The 15498-nt window shown below is 37.9% G+C and overlaps 1 protein-coding gene across 7 annotated transcripts in view; it reads right to left on the minus strand.

The window, feature by feature from the left end:
- The window catches only part of LOC115764108 (sodium-coupled monocarboxylate transporter 2), a 61271-nt gene that overhangs the window by 15797 nt on the left and 29976 nt on the right, over positions 1-15498 (minus strand). The window contains exon 1 of one of the 7 annotated variants that reach the window (XM_030706968.1): positions 10303-10385. The exons of 5 other annotated variants lie outside the window; for them this stretch is intronic. The gene's annotated coding sequence lies outside the window, so the exon portion shown is untranslated. Of the gene's footprint in view, positions 1-9841; positions 9866-10302; positions 10386-15498 lie in introns of those variants that run through there. One more of the 7 variants, XM_030706969.1, reaches the window with a different exon arrangement.

The raw sequence follows: 15498 nt of genomic DNA on the forward strand, positions 1-15498 counted from the left end.
AATACAAATTCCTGCGCTTACACGGCTTATGTGCACTTGATTAAGGTACTTGAAAGCCTTACGAGAAGGCCAAACAAGATTTACGAGGTACTTGTGCAGCTACCCCATTTTCACAGCAGCAAGGGGCGAAGAGGGGAAGGGGGGGGGAAGGGTTGGCTAGCAACAAAGTTGTGTGCGATGTATGCATTTCATTACAATGCATAAAACTTTTGACGTTCGTTGCATTTGGCTAATTAAAGTACCCGGCAAATTGGAAGTTAGGGCTCGAAGTCGCGCACAGCAAGTTTTCAGATTCAGATTCAAGCAGATTTTGCCAATCAAAAATGCATGGCATTGTGGCAAAAGTTTGCCGCGTTGTTGAGGGGGTGTATAAGTTTTGGACCATCAAGTGTTTTTTGAGTTGTCTTCAAAAACCCACGCGCACCTCTTCAGCTTTTAATGTGCTTGCAATCGCGTTTGTCAGCTCGCCGGCAAAACTGTCGCCTTTCATTTAAACGCTGGCCACGCCTCTTTGCACACCCCCGCCCTCCGAACTGGTTGCAAAGTGCAGTTAAGTCAAGTGCCTGCAAGTTACTTCTGTTTCGGTTGCTTGTTTTTTTTTTTTTTAATTTTTTCCGTTTTATACCCTGTACGCATAGCAAATGGTTAAAATGGTTTGATATTTCTGTGCGAATGTATGCAACAGACAGAAAGAGGCATAAGTAATAGATATTTTGTATGTTCTATCGTCAATCTCAGGGAATATAATAATAATAATAATGATAATAATAATAATAATAATAATAATAATAATAATAATAATAATTATAATAATAATAATAATAATAATAATAATAATAATAATAATAATAATAATAATAATAATAATAATAATAATAATAAAATAAAATAGAATATAGTATATATATCGATAGGCATTGATTTTCAGATCAGCTTTAATGAGCGTTTCTTGAAATTCAAAAGGAGATTGCATTTTTGTCACAGCATCTTCTCGACGCTGGTTACAGGGTATCTTCTCCCATTCCCGCTAAGAGCTGTGGTTTTATATATCGATAAGTATCGATTGTCAGATTAGATTTATTGAGCGCAGCTCGAAGTTTAAAGGGAACGCTTGAATTTTTGTTACAGCGTCTTCTCGGCGCTGCTTACAGGGTATCTCCCAGTTGTGCACTCCCGCTAAGAGCTGTCTCACTTGTTTTGCATATCAATAAGTATCGATTTTAAGATTCGCTTTATTAGGCGTATCTCGAAGCTCAAAAGGATAGATTGAATATTTGTTTGGTTACAGGGTATCTCCCAGTTGTACACTCCCGTTAAGAGCTGTCTTACTTGGTTTTAGTTATATTTGCTCTGCTGCTTGTTGCAACGGCAACTTTCATCGGGTTTTTGTTCTTCATTTTTGCCACACGACTGCTAAAAGTTGTTAAACACAAAACTTTGCCACTTAATACCAGTTCGGGTAATGAAATACGAGCGTGGCCAAAGTCTCTCTTCCCCCTCCCCTGCCCCTTCCCCTTCCCCTGCCCGCGACTTTGCCGGCAAATTGAAGTTGAAGTATGCGGTTCACAAAGTTCTGCCCAACATGCAACTGTTTTAGCGATTTTCAATGTTTTTCAACTGCTTCTGCTTCTGCTTTTTTTTTCCTTCAATGCATTGGCCAATTGTTTGTTTTGTCTTGTTTCGTTCTGTTTTTTTTTTTGCTCTGCTTTTGCTTTGTTTTTCTCCGTTCCGTTGCGTTGTTTTTGCTTTACACATGCTGCCCTTTGAATGCGTTCGGCGCTTTGGCAACGTTTTGTTCGATTCCCTTTTGACCACGTTCGCTCGTCTGTCTAATGAGAAAAGTCATTGGGGCGGCTTTGTTGTTGCTGTCACGCCTCAAATGTGGCTTTTCGCTGACTTGAAAATCGCCCTGCCCCTCCGCCCTCCGCCCCCGCCCCGTGCCTCCTGCCCCGACGTCAAAGTCATTTATCAAAGGACAGCAGCAAAAATAAATACTTTCTGCAGTTGTTGCTGCTTATTTATCGTAAAGTTCTAGTGGGTATTTTTATACCCTTTCCACTGTATATATTTGAAATGTACAGGAGACACCCTATAGAGTGTATATGTGGTCGATATAGGGATAAGGTTTGGCTCTTTTCTTGATTTAGCCTTCATATCAATTTTCTATCTAAGTCTGGCAACATTATTTTTGGTCAAAATTCATAAAAAAAATGGTACTCTCAAATATCCTATATAGACAAAGGACAAATTTTCCCAATCCTATAACTCCGTCAAATCTCATCCGATTTCACCGAGGTTTAGGTTTTCGTTCATGATTTGGCTTCTAATTCTGGCTACAATATTCATGTGTATCATTTAAAACTATAGCATTAATACCATATGTTTTGTTAGGGCATTTAATCTTCGGCGTGCCGTTCTTTCTATTTGTTGTTGTTTTTGTTGCTGTTTTCAACTTGCCAACGTTCTGTGATTGGGTTAAAGTTTCAATTACGCCGCATTCTTCAGCACAGCAACACACACATACTCACCACACACACACATATAGCACGCACATAACACACACATATAAACACTTTCGCCGAGATTAAAGAACCTTCGAATTCCAGTCGCCAGTTTGACTTTAGCTGTCAGTTCCTCCCCCTGGCTGCAATTTATAATAACGCTTGCCGGATTTTGTAATTTATTTGCAGCCTGACTTTGAAATAGTGTCCCGTGTTCTTAAAGTCTGCGACAGTTGCAACTGCTGCTGCTGCTGCTGCTGCTGATGCTGCCTCTCATTGTTGCAGTTGCAAAGTTCTCTGTGGGACAATTAGGCAGGGTGGCTCGTTTAAGCAAATTTGCCGCTGAAAAGTATGCAACAGAAAATGGTAGCCAAGGCAAGGCGACCGGCCGGCCACATGCTGTTAATTTGATCAACATCGTGCTGGGCGTCCTGGGCATCCTGGCAACACTTCATCCTGGCAATTTAGTGGTCACAGTTACTTTTTACCCGGCTCTCACTTAATGCCCGGCTCTTGTGTTGCAAACATGCACAACTAATTTCACGTTGTCGCCACGTTCCACGTCCACATCCACATCCACGTCCAGGTCCAGGTCCATGTTCCGGATGCCACACAGCACCACTCGACACCACTGAATGCTACTCGGCTTGCACTGTCGCCTCTGGCTTGGGCTTGGGCTTGGGTTTGCTTTTCTTTTTTTCCAGCTGCACTTTTGCTTTAACAAAGTTTTCGTTACGCGTGCTCTGCGCCGTGTCCCCTCTTCTCAACTGGCCTCTCCTGTCAACTGCTCTCCATGTTCACCTGCTGCGGCAGACAATGGGCTGCGGTTTTGTGCTTGCTTTCGTCTCCTTCTTTACGCTCCGCGCACATTTCACAAATAATTAGGTTAGTTAGCCCGCAACGCGCTGAGTGCTGTGACCATGGCTCCGACAGTTTTCCATATTAGGCATATTAACGCGTTTAGCGGCCTGGCCTGGTCTGGCCACTTGTGGCACCCACCCGACCCCACGCCGCCCCCGCGGCAACATCCCCTTGATAATCTCGCTGTAACATTAAATTTTGAACGCTCAATATGGACAATAGACTAGACCAAGATTTTAATTTCCCAGCAGGCTAAGATACGCTGGCTCAAAGTAGGGTTTTTTTTTTTTATCAAGCTGGACGGCATTACATCGTGCATTTTTCTGTCTTTTTTGGAATCGTTTCATCAAAGGATTTAGTCTATTTTAATTAAATAATTTTATTTTTTCAAATTGTATTGTTAAGCAAGGTTTTTGCCAATCTATAAACAATTTCAGAAATTTGTGAGTAGCTCACAAGTTGGACAACAAATCTCTGAAACAATGAAAACACAATTGAAAACGTTGCAGTCGAAAACTCTCTCGACACAGTTTTCCGTGTAAAAGCGACCACAAACAGGCAGGAAAAGCAGCTTGTTAATTACGAGAACGGAAGTGGCCAGGACAAAAATGTTTTCGGTGTCCTTCAGCGGGATTATCAGCAGCAGTTCGGCTATTAAATTTCTCCTGCCCTTAATTTATGTTAAATTGCTCGTCTTGTGGCATGAGACGAATGCCAAATAAATTTTAATGAGAATAATAGTGCAGAATTTGCAAAAAATAAACAATATACTTGAAGTAGGCGTTGCGTTTAAGTTGGCTAAATATTGTTTTTAAGCGTGTTTGAAAGTTCTGCTTGTTATAATACCCTTCAGCCCTGGCAGCCACTGCTGATACTCCCAGTTTTAACTAATAGCTTAGTTTATTTATATATATCAATAAATAATACACTTCAAAATGGTATTATAAGTATGTTAAGTGTGTTGAGTTAACTGTGTCCCTTAATTCCTTTGTATGTTCTTATGCTAGCTCATGAAGTTTTATTTTAGATCCTCATATTATTTTTTTTAAAGATATCTTAGCTTAGTCTTAGGCTAAGTTTTCTTAATATCGAGGTACTAAATCATGTATCTTTATAGAACAAAATTGTCGTAGAAAGAGCTTCACAATACTCCAAATTAATCTGTAAAGTCGTAAGTTGTAGTTCTAAAAAACTAGTTGATCTTCCAAGTTTTCAGGATATTTTAACCAAGCTCAGAAATTACGAGCTTTAATATTCGTCTGCAAAAACGCATTCAATTGGATTTCTATATTATATATCTCCTAAAGTAACAATCGTTCGTTTCTAAGGGTATTTAATTTTCGGCGTGTCGCAGATTAAGTGCACTCTTTCTTGTTTTTCTTTGAATTATCTCTCACATCTTAAGGACTGATTAGTTGATAAACTGAGTTGTGACAAATTACTCAAGCACTTTGCTGCCACTTTGTAAGTGCTTGGTAAATATACACTACTAATAAACAAATATTTGCATACAAGCAATAAAAGACAAGGTGCACGAAAATTTCTATATGTACATATAAGGGCATATTGACATATCTTAAGGGGCCTTAAACTTTCAACCCGAGACGAGAAGTCATTTAGCATAGTTTCTGGCCAAAAAGATTCCTGTTTTAATATGTGAACCAAAGGAAAGGCGGCACACTGAACCCTGGCCACAGGGCCAGGGTTATTTTTTTTGTTTTGTTTTTTTTTGAGTAACTCCTCGTGCTGTGTTAATGACCGTAAATGGAGGGCATTGCGTCTCGCTGTCTGGCCATAAATTTGCATTTAAGTGTCCGGCCAGGGGCTAAACAAACTATAATTTGTCTTGTATTTCATGTGACACAACAAAAGGACACTAATCATCGTTTAAAATTCTGTCACTTGAAACCCAGGCAAACTGTGCAGCTCCACCTGCCCGAATCCTTTGCCAGTTCACGTTGCTTAACAGACTAATTGAACTAATGAAATGTTTTGGTCCTGTTTGCAGCTCTTGAGCGCATGTCCAGCAACATTTTGTTTTGCCTTTGCCTCTGCCTCTGCGTGTCAGCTCAAATTAAAACCTCTTTCGGGCTCTTTTGTTTGCACAAAGGCTGCTTTTTGGTAATAAATTAAACTTGCAACATTTTGTCACCAGGGAATTGCTTTAAATGGATATTTATGCTGTTTTATGCTTGCAGCTTTCGCTGTCCACAACAGGTGCGTGTCAAGATTGACATTTGCTTTATGAATTAATAAATTGCATCTTAAGCTGTATTTTATAATTTTAGTTGCTTTTCACTTGGCTATTATATGCTTGTCATGAAATTTAAAATAGATTTCAGCACGCATGAACCCATAAACTGTATAAATTGTTAATCAGAATCAAGCCCAACTAATTGTCTTTTACTGGCCTGTAAACTATATTTATTCTTCACTGAAAATACTTTGGTAATTATCGCTGAGAAATAAAATGTTTGTATTGAAAACTTGTTTTGTTATTCAATGGAGCTTTATCTAACTCACGAATGAACAATATCTTATCAAGACCGGACTTTTATTTCACATATATTTCAATATCTTTATGCTTTTTCAAAAGAAACTATCCACACTCTATCAAATATTTTAATTATATTTAGTAAAAATGTAAATTTTATTGGCATTTGTTAAATGAGTTAATTTTTTGTTAGATTTTACGATTCGAATATTGCAGTTTTATAAATTATAAAATTCTTAATTGCGGCATTTATATATCTTTAATCTAATCAAAAGTTGGGCATGTGTCGACTGAGACTTTATAGAAGTACAAAAGAAAGTAAGATACACATTTCGAGTCCTGATCAAAGCATTATATATATATGCAAGGCTATATATATATATAGTATATATAAAAATATGGAAGGGTGTTTAGTATTCGGCAACTTTTCTTAAACAATGTTCGCTTGCAATTATCTATCTGTCAATTTCAGTTTGTTTTTACAGCCAGTCAATGTTTCGTTGGCGCTTGTCAATAGTTGGTAGCAATTTGCTTTGATGCACTTTTGCAATTATGGCTGCCTGTGAACGGATCCTTGCGACTAGCCATTAGATTTTCAATTAACTTGGCTAGTACGCTGCAGTCCGGAAGGCGTCTGCCCTTGCCAGTTATTAAAACTTTAATTCATTTGAGTTGATAAAAAAATTAGTTGGCTCAACGTTGCTGCTGCTGCTGATGCTGCTGGCCAATATGCAGATCGCACCCTACACTAACTGTGCCAAGATAAGAGACAAAATGTTCTATGCAGCCAAGACAGGTAAAAATGGCTAGTCAGCCATGTGGCAGGTGCGCCCCTTTCGGCTGCTGCATGTGGCAGCTGCACAAATTGTTTGCTGCCAGCTAAAAACTTTGCCCGGGCAACAATGTAATTTATTTAATTCTTGTACACATTTATTTTTTTTTTTTGTTCGTGCTGCTGTTTAAATTGGCAACAGTTTGCCCGGCAGCTTGTTGTCACGGCCCCGCGCCACATTGTTGTAGATTTCATTTGAATTTATGCTAAATTGTTGGCTTAAAAATGCGTGTTATCCTTTCTGGACGGGCTGCTGTTGTTATTTTTCGGTGCCCGAATTATAATTTCAAATGATTGTACAAATTATTTGCGTACAATCAGCTGTAATTAGCATATTTAATTATACTTATTTGGCATAAATATTCATGAGACACAAATTGCATTTAACAGTTGGCAAAGTGTTGACAACTTGAGCACCAACAATTGACTCGACTCGCAAATTCCTAATGCTAATGATATGCTTACAAAATGAAGTTGGCCAAAAGCGATTTGCGCTAAAAGTGTCGCAGACTGCGCTTCCATAATTAATTCATTCATAGTTTAATTGATTGATTGATTAAGACAAATATAACCAGCTGCAATTACAAAAGTAGCTGGCAGTTAAACAAACAGCGACAACAAATAAATAAACACTATCAATATGCAATTAATGTCATAAATGAGCTCTTTTTACAACGTATGCGTATGTATCTATGTGTGTGTATTTTTATCTGTATCTGAATCTGCATCTGCATTTGTTTATGTGTTGGGGCGCCGCATTCCCCTGCCTGGCGCTTAATTGACGGTAAAAAGTGTGCAATTAGCCAATTTCAATGCCACTTCGTGCGGCAGTTGAAAGCATCATTAACACCTACGCATGTGCAAAAACCAAATCAGTGTAACTCTGACTGCACTTGAGAATACCCTGTATATATTTATAACATCGATTCATACATTTGTTTTTTTTTTTAAATTTGTTTTTTTACGGTGTCCACATTTCACATTTTTACGCAAATGTCACATTTTTAAAAAATGTGGCCTGTACGTTTTCTCTTAAAAAAAAAACACATTTATCACGCTTTTCAAAAATGTGACATTTACTAATAATGTGTTTATTTGCCCCGAAAAATTCCAAGGAAAATCGATACTTTTGCCACTCACATGTTACCGATAACCGACACTTGCCAATGGAACACCAAAATGTGAAATTTGAAAATGTAACATTATTTTGAGCATTGTGGAATTGTGCTTTAAGATCAAATTATGTATTTTCCATAATATTTATAATTTCCATAATCTTTACATGAAACGTTTTGTGGCTCGAACTACTAAGCGGAAGGTCACCGGTTCAAATTCAACAGCATTTTTTAATGTTTACATTTGTTTTCACATTATTTATTTCTCACGTGCGGGTTTAAATGATTCGACTCGAATATACCCGCTTTGATTTAGCCAAGTGTACAGGGTGTATGATAACCATGTCATTCAAATAACTCATATGTTGCATTTGACAGGTGAGACATTCGCGTATATCAGTTGCACAAATTTATGTACGCTTTCAGTTTCAATTAATAATTAAAGGCAATTAGCTGTCGATGCTAATGTGGGATGCAACAGTTGGCGGCGAGTGTTGCATTCCAAGGATTTCAATTGCAAATTGGCAGCGGCAGCAAGACTTGAATTAATTTCTGCCCATCAATTAGGCGATAGCCTGAAAGTAGGCAACGCGGACACGCACACACAAACACGCACGCACGGACACACACGCACACACAGTATAAACTTGTCGAGTGTAATTTACGTTGCGCTTGGGACAGCAGCAACTTGTCATAATCAGAAGATTATGTTGCAACAGCAGCAGCAGCAGCAGCAACAACAAAGTCACTTAATAACTTGGAAAAGCGTAACAGCAATTACACAACAACACACACAACAAGGCACAACAACAAAGTTTGACAACAGCAGCTTGTGTGGCAACAACAACAAAGTCAGTTTGTGTTTATGCTAAAAACGTTGCACGTCTTGATTGACAGCAGCAGCAACAGCAGCAGCAGCAGCAGCAACTACCCTGGACTCTTGTGTTTGTGTGTGTTGACGGGAAACGGAAGTGGTTCTTGTTGTTGTTTTTCTCAGGTCCCGTTTCGGTCACATCATATTTTACCCCAGCAGGGTGTTGTTTGCCGTTGTCGCCCGCTTTTGTTATTGTTGCTGCTGCCGGTTGCCCTTTGGCATTTCCTTGGCCACGCCCCCAAAACTCGGCTCGCATACGTAACGAATTCAAATGAAGTTGCCAGCAAAGTAAGTTAATTTGCATAGACTTCAGATTGTCGACATTTTAATTGTTGTTCACTCATTAAGACGCTTGTCTCTCAACATGAAACTTGCCAACAGCATAACCGAATTTTCCGGATTAAAATAAAAATAACAAAACAGAAACCGAAAACAAAAAAAAACCACTTGCACTAATAAACACAATTTCTGTCGGTGATTTACCCAAAATATTTGCCCAGCTCGCCTACAGACATTTCGTACACGTTTTCGTCTTTGAAGGTAACGCAACGCTTGCTCAAGTGCTACTAAATGGCTTGGCTAAATATGGAATATTCTCGTTAATATCGGAGAGTCCGGAGTGCTATTCAGATCATGTGAAATACTTAGTTTATGCGTGACATAACGTGATATACTTGGGAATTACACTTCAAAAACATGTGAAGCTACTTTCATTGCTCAATATTTAGTTATGGCTAGCTCAGATAAAATACTTGGTTTATGCAGTGCATAATCTAATATTTTGTGTCTAAAAATTGTCAATTATATTTAACTATTTGAAGGTAACAGGCCAGGCTAAATCTGGAATATTTCCGTTAATATCGGAGAGTTCGGAGTGCTATTCAGATCATGTGAATTACTTAGTTTATGCGTGACATAACGTGATATATATCCAAAGAGTTACACTTAATATGGGAGAGTTCAGAGTTCGGTTAAGATCATGGGAATTACTTGGTTTATGCGTGACATAACATGATATATTTGAAAATAGTTATACTTCCAAAATATCTTAATATCATTGCTCAATTTTTAGTTATTACGAGCTCAGTTAAAATACTTGGTTCATGCAGTGCACAATCTGATATTATTTGCCGGAAAATTATAAATTATCCTGAACTTACGTACTTTTGTCTTGGAGAACACTCGATTGAAAGAAATTATTATGAGTTCTAAATCAAATTGAACACGAGGCCATCTGATTATCTGAGTATAGCTGTCGAAGCGTATCGTAAAGTAGGTGACCTGATGCTGCCCAGGTTGATGGTTGTTTATCAGGGCTGACATCGGGCTGTAAACCTCCTTTTAAACGACCACAAAAAAAAAAACAAAAAAACGGACTATAGTCTAATTAAAAACAAAGGGCGAGCTAATTTGAGCACATGACCGAAACAATATTGCGTTTTGAGTTATCGTATGAACGAGAACTGAATCACCAAAAATTAATGTCGACTTGTGCCACATGCGCTAAATGCTAAATGGAATAATCGACAACTGTTCAAACAGGCTGGCAACATGACGATATGGTAATCGCTGACTAAATCGATCAATTGGAATCTCGTACAATAGCTTATACACTGGGCACTCACCTGTTAAAGAGTTATTTGTTATATCTGGCACTTTTGGGGTTTTTCCTTTGAGCTTAATACGCACTCCGGGAGTCTGTTAGTCGCGACCTTACGGTTACAAATTGAAAATGGAATGACGCTGTCGGAATTCCAGTTCCGTATTTATAAGAGCGCCTAGGGCTTTATGGTGCCTCCGGCTTCGGTCGACTCGCGTAATTTACGGTGAAAATATTTATACAAATATATACATATACATATATACAAATATCTGTTAGGTACTGTGACAGCTGATTTTAGCAGCTGTTTTTCTGGTGAACAATCTTTTTATCGTTTGCCTTTTATGATTCTGCATTAGGCAATAAGTTAACTGGAATCTTACCAGACAACTGGCAAATGTTTGCCCATCTATGAAATCATAAAAAAGCATTTAATCTCGCATCATTTACATGCAAACCACAAGCTGATAGGGCGGAAGATTGTATCTACAATTTTTGACAACTGAATCTCGACGGAATGCAACGGAAGTGTTTTTTTGTTTTGTTTTGTTTTTTTTTTTTTCACAGCAGGTGTGCCTTTGCCGCCATAAAGTATACGCAGCGTTATCACAGATTACTTGGAAGACTCGCTAGACTTATCTCAGCATGTGGCTCATTAAGCTCCGATGAGAAATGTGCTGACCCTGTTAGACTGTGATTTGGAGCCCGGCACACATCCTTCATTCGGCAATTCGTTTTGTTCGATGAATTGCTGCAGCTCTGTCAAATATTGGATTAGCTAGGAGTCTGAGTTGGAGCTCTTGTAGCATAATTTATGTGCTACACTTCAGCTTATCGTAAAATAATGAGCCATAATTTCATTTGAAACAAAAGTTGCAACTCCATAATTTTAAGTAATGCGCTCATTTTTATATTTTGCAACTGCGAACTTCATAAATTTTCATTAGTAACACGTTGTACACAAGCCGACGGGCAGCTTAACGCAGCCTAAGCCAAATTCCATAGAATTTATGGGCCAACTCTCGAGTTTTAGGCCAAAGTTTTTGAGTTTATTAAAATTAACGTTGCGCTAAAAGGTTTTTGCATTTGCAATTTTTGATTTCAACTTAAACAGGACTCCATGTTACGTCAACTCATAAGCAAACACAAGAATACACAGTCAGCAACTGTTGCTGGCCAGAAAATAAACAAGACAGTGTTTAAATGGGGAGTACACGACTTGGAGGATACCCTGAATCACCCAGTTTCCATTACAAACATTCTAGCTTTCTTTTATAATAAATTTAAAAGCATTTCTCTTGTTCCTCGCTTTACGCTGTGCTTCTTATTTCCTTAGACACACGCCTTTCAAAATTACTTTTCTTTGTTTTACTATAACATAAAACAGTTCTGATGTGTATATATAGGAAAATACGATGCAGGAATGCTTCACTCGCTTGGGATCCTTTCAAGTTTCCGACAGTCAGACATGGTTAGATCGGCACAGCTTGTCGTCCACATCAAGAACATGTGCTTCGGTCGGCCCTTGCAAAAATACAGTATACCCTGCCTAAGCATATGCATTTGGTTTGGGGTACAAACATCACAGAAAGCAACAAAAGACAGCAGCTGTTGCTTCGTCTGCGTCATAAGTTGGCAACATGAAGCCGTCACATGCAAAAGAATTTGCTTGAAACAATGGAAAATGTTCTCTTAAATGTTTTGCCAAAATAATAAGAGTTACTGACGCAAACTCTCCAAATATTTAATATAAATAATCGGAAACTGATCTCACCTAACTGCTGCAGCATTGTCTTTTGGCTAGCGCAAAAAATTTTACTTTTTTTTAGATAAGCTATGGAGGTTGCGTAGTACGCTACATTATTGCGGAATTCTGCTTCCATAAAAAAAAATTGAATTACGACTGTGACATTTAGCAGCTTTGAGATTTACACAAATGAATGTTTCTGCGGTAAAACACTATAAAGATAAGCCCGGCAGGCAAACTTGTAAACATTCTAGTTAAATATTTATATACTGCTTATCTTAGTTACTTTTGCCAACTCTGTCGAACGTATTATAATTAATATTTTGTTTTGTTGTACAATCTAATTATCGTGTGCTACCTTAATACCCATTGTCAATATCGATTACGGATTGTAATATTATTATGTTATCTGTAGATATATAAAGTCAGGAGCTACCGTATAGGGAATACCCTGAACCCTCTTCTATCACCACCAGCTCGAGCTACGAGCTCGTTTGCTTTAGCAGGAATAAAAGTAAATTGACAAACAAAGAAATAGTCCCTTCGACGGGATTCGAACTCGTAACAGACTACACTACTTACCGCCGCCTCTACTCAACAGCTAAACCAACAACTGATCGATACAAAAAAAAAAAAAAAAACAATTAAAATAGCAGCACATACACACAGAAGAGAATGCAGTATAATTGCAATTGCAATGCTATTAATAGAATTCAATAAAGACATGCGTGAATGTGTGTGTGTGTGTACATGTATTCAGAAATTCTGGCGCTTTGCGGTAGCTTCCGCTGACACGTGGGCTGCCAATACACATATAGCCACACGTTGTCTTTAATAAATTTTAGGTTTTGTTAAACGATCTTTATGAAATTTTCAACAGTAGATCTTATAGTGCTATAGAACATTTGTATATTCTCAAAAAGGCAATTGCATTAAAAAATGGTAGGCTATACAAATTGGTTTATTTACTTGATTTATAGCTATGTGGTTTTAGCGGGGGGAAATTGGCGATAGTTATAAAATGAAAGACAATTGACAGCATTTCGATATCGATTGTTATCGATTACTTGAAAATGGGGCAGTTCATCGCTTATCGGAAACAAACTCGTACTGGGCGGGCACAAGGAGGATCTACATTCCAAATTCAAGTATCTAGCTCGGGTCGGAGATGCCTTCTGCCTGTTACACACATTTGCACAAATACATTATACCCCTTTAACCATTTTGAATGGGTTTAAGGTATGAAAGGTTAATGACATATTGCAGAGAAACGCTATAAGCTGAATCGGAATACAATATTATGTATCGATCGGTTAACAATAGAGCTCGATTATCTGGCTACGCTCATGTGGCGTCTAATCGCAAAAGTCGAGCTCTTAATTGACTTGGCAGGTTGTTTGTTTAAGCTGCCATTAAACGGCAAACTTGTTTCTACTTGTTTTTTAATTGGTTTCAATTTTGGTTATTCTGTTATAGAGCTATATATATATATATATATAAATATATAACTTAATGGTTCTGTTTAATTTATCTAAAAGGCAGAAGAAAGCATCTTCGACATCATATTCAGACTTAGTGTCGATTCGATCTAGCCATGACCGTCTGTTCGTATAATGATGTCGTCATTATAATCATTTTTGTATTTGAGGTGAAGCCTTGGCAATTTTTAGTATTTGTGTATCCAGCTTGAATATACCATATCATTGATAGATTTGGTATTTTGAAAACAGTTTTTCCTCTTTGCGCGATTAATGGTCCATTTAAACCCCAAATGACATTCTTCTTTATTTCACTTTTGACGCCTTGACAATATCACAATGTTATTCATGCAAGCATTTCCTATGTTATGGGGCCAAGGGGATGTATGTGTGTGTGTGTGTGTAAAATGAATATATAATTATTTAAAAGGCAGCTCAGCGTTGGGTTCAGGGCATCTTCTGGCCAGGCACACCCGTCTAGAGCACTCCAACTCTGATATTACCCATTTTTAAACTCTATAAAAATACACGCTTAAGTTAATTAAATTTGTATAAATATTTATTTATATTGGACTTAAATATGCTGCATTTGAAAGCATGATTAAAAATGCATGCGCCTGCAAAAGAGTTGAAGTTCTTTGTTGCAGTGCTTGGCAGAGCAGAAGTGATGGCAAGGGGCGGGAAGGAGGGGCTGGTCAGCATAAAAGCCGAGTAAATGCGTTATTTCTTTTTTTTTATACCCTGAACCCATTAAAAATGGGTATGAGGGTATATTGTATTTGTGCAAAATCCAATGTATGTAACAGGCAGAAGGAAGCATCTCCGACCCCATAAAGTCTATATATTCTTGATCAGCGTCAATAGCCGAGTCGATCTAGCCATGTCCGTCTGTCTGTCTGTCCGTCCGTCCGTCCGTCCGTATGTATGAACGCAAGGATCTCAGAACCTATAAGAGCTAGAGACTTGAAATTTTAGATGTAGATGCTCCTAGTTCCCGCGCAGATCGAGTTTGTTTTCCAATAATCGATAACTTACTCCGCTTCCAAGCAATCGATAAAAATCGATATCGATATCCTGTTTTTTGGGCAAATTTGGTAAATAATAGGAGCTAGAGTCACCAAATTTGACATATAGCTTCTAAAATAGAATATATATATGCATTTGATGTTGGAAGAAGAGGGTTCAGGGTATCCCCTAGTCGGGAGCTCTCGACTAGAACCTCTTACTTGTTTTTTTTTTATGAAACCTCACAAATCAATTTGCAATTTCGGCCTCTCATTGTGCATATTGAAAGCGCAATGAAAATGTTTTTATAACAATAGTTTCGCTGCGGTTTCTATTTATTTAACATAAAACAACGTCAAGAGCAACAAATGAAACTAATTGTGCGCACTTTTTGCCCTCTCCTCAGTTTTGGCCATCATTGTTGGCTGGCTAACGAGAGCAGCATTAAATATTATAGAATTTGTGTTAAGTCCGACAAATGTCGCACTTTTGTATATACAATACATTTGCGTAATGCTGATATAAATAAACATGAACAACAAGTAGGATTTATCTGGCGATTATCTGCTCGACTGGAAGTTATCCTGTATAAAGTTTTTATATTAAATTTGTAAAATGCTTTGTCTTTTCGTTTTGGCCATTTGATTTGGTAAAGAAACAAAACTATTCCATTTAATTGTGCACAAAGTGAAAGGCAGGCGAGTTTATACGCAATTTCATGCATTTAACAAGTTTGTTTACCATTTTATTTCAAGCGTATTTAAATTCATTAGCCAATTAAATAGAATTGTTTTGGCAAAACGTTTTATGTGAATTTAAATGCAGTCAACCAATTAGACGCAATGCTCCACACGTTAAAAGAGAGCAAGGGGTGTGGTTGGACCGGGTGTTAAAAAATTTATATGAAACGCCATTAAAAAATTAACACATGATTCTGTTAACTACGCGCCAGCTGCCTGCCGACCAGCTCTCTACTCTGTCTCTCCTCTTA

The sequence above is a fragment of the Drosophila novamexicana genome, unplaced genomic scaffold (genome assembly GCF_003285875.2).
Source record: "Drosophila novamexicana strain 15010-1031.04,08,12 unplaced genomic scaffold, DnovRS2.1 tig00000817-arrow-arrow-pilon, whole genome shotgun sequence".
NCBI classification, from domain to species: domain Eukaryota; kingdom Metazoa; phylum Arthropoda; class Insecta; order Diptera; family Drosophilidae; genus Drosophila; species Drosophila novamexicana.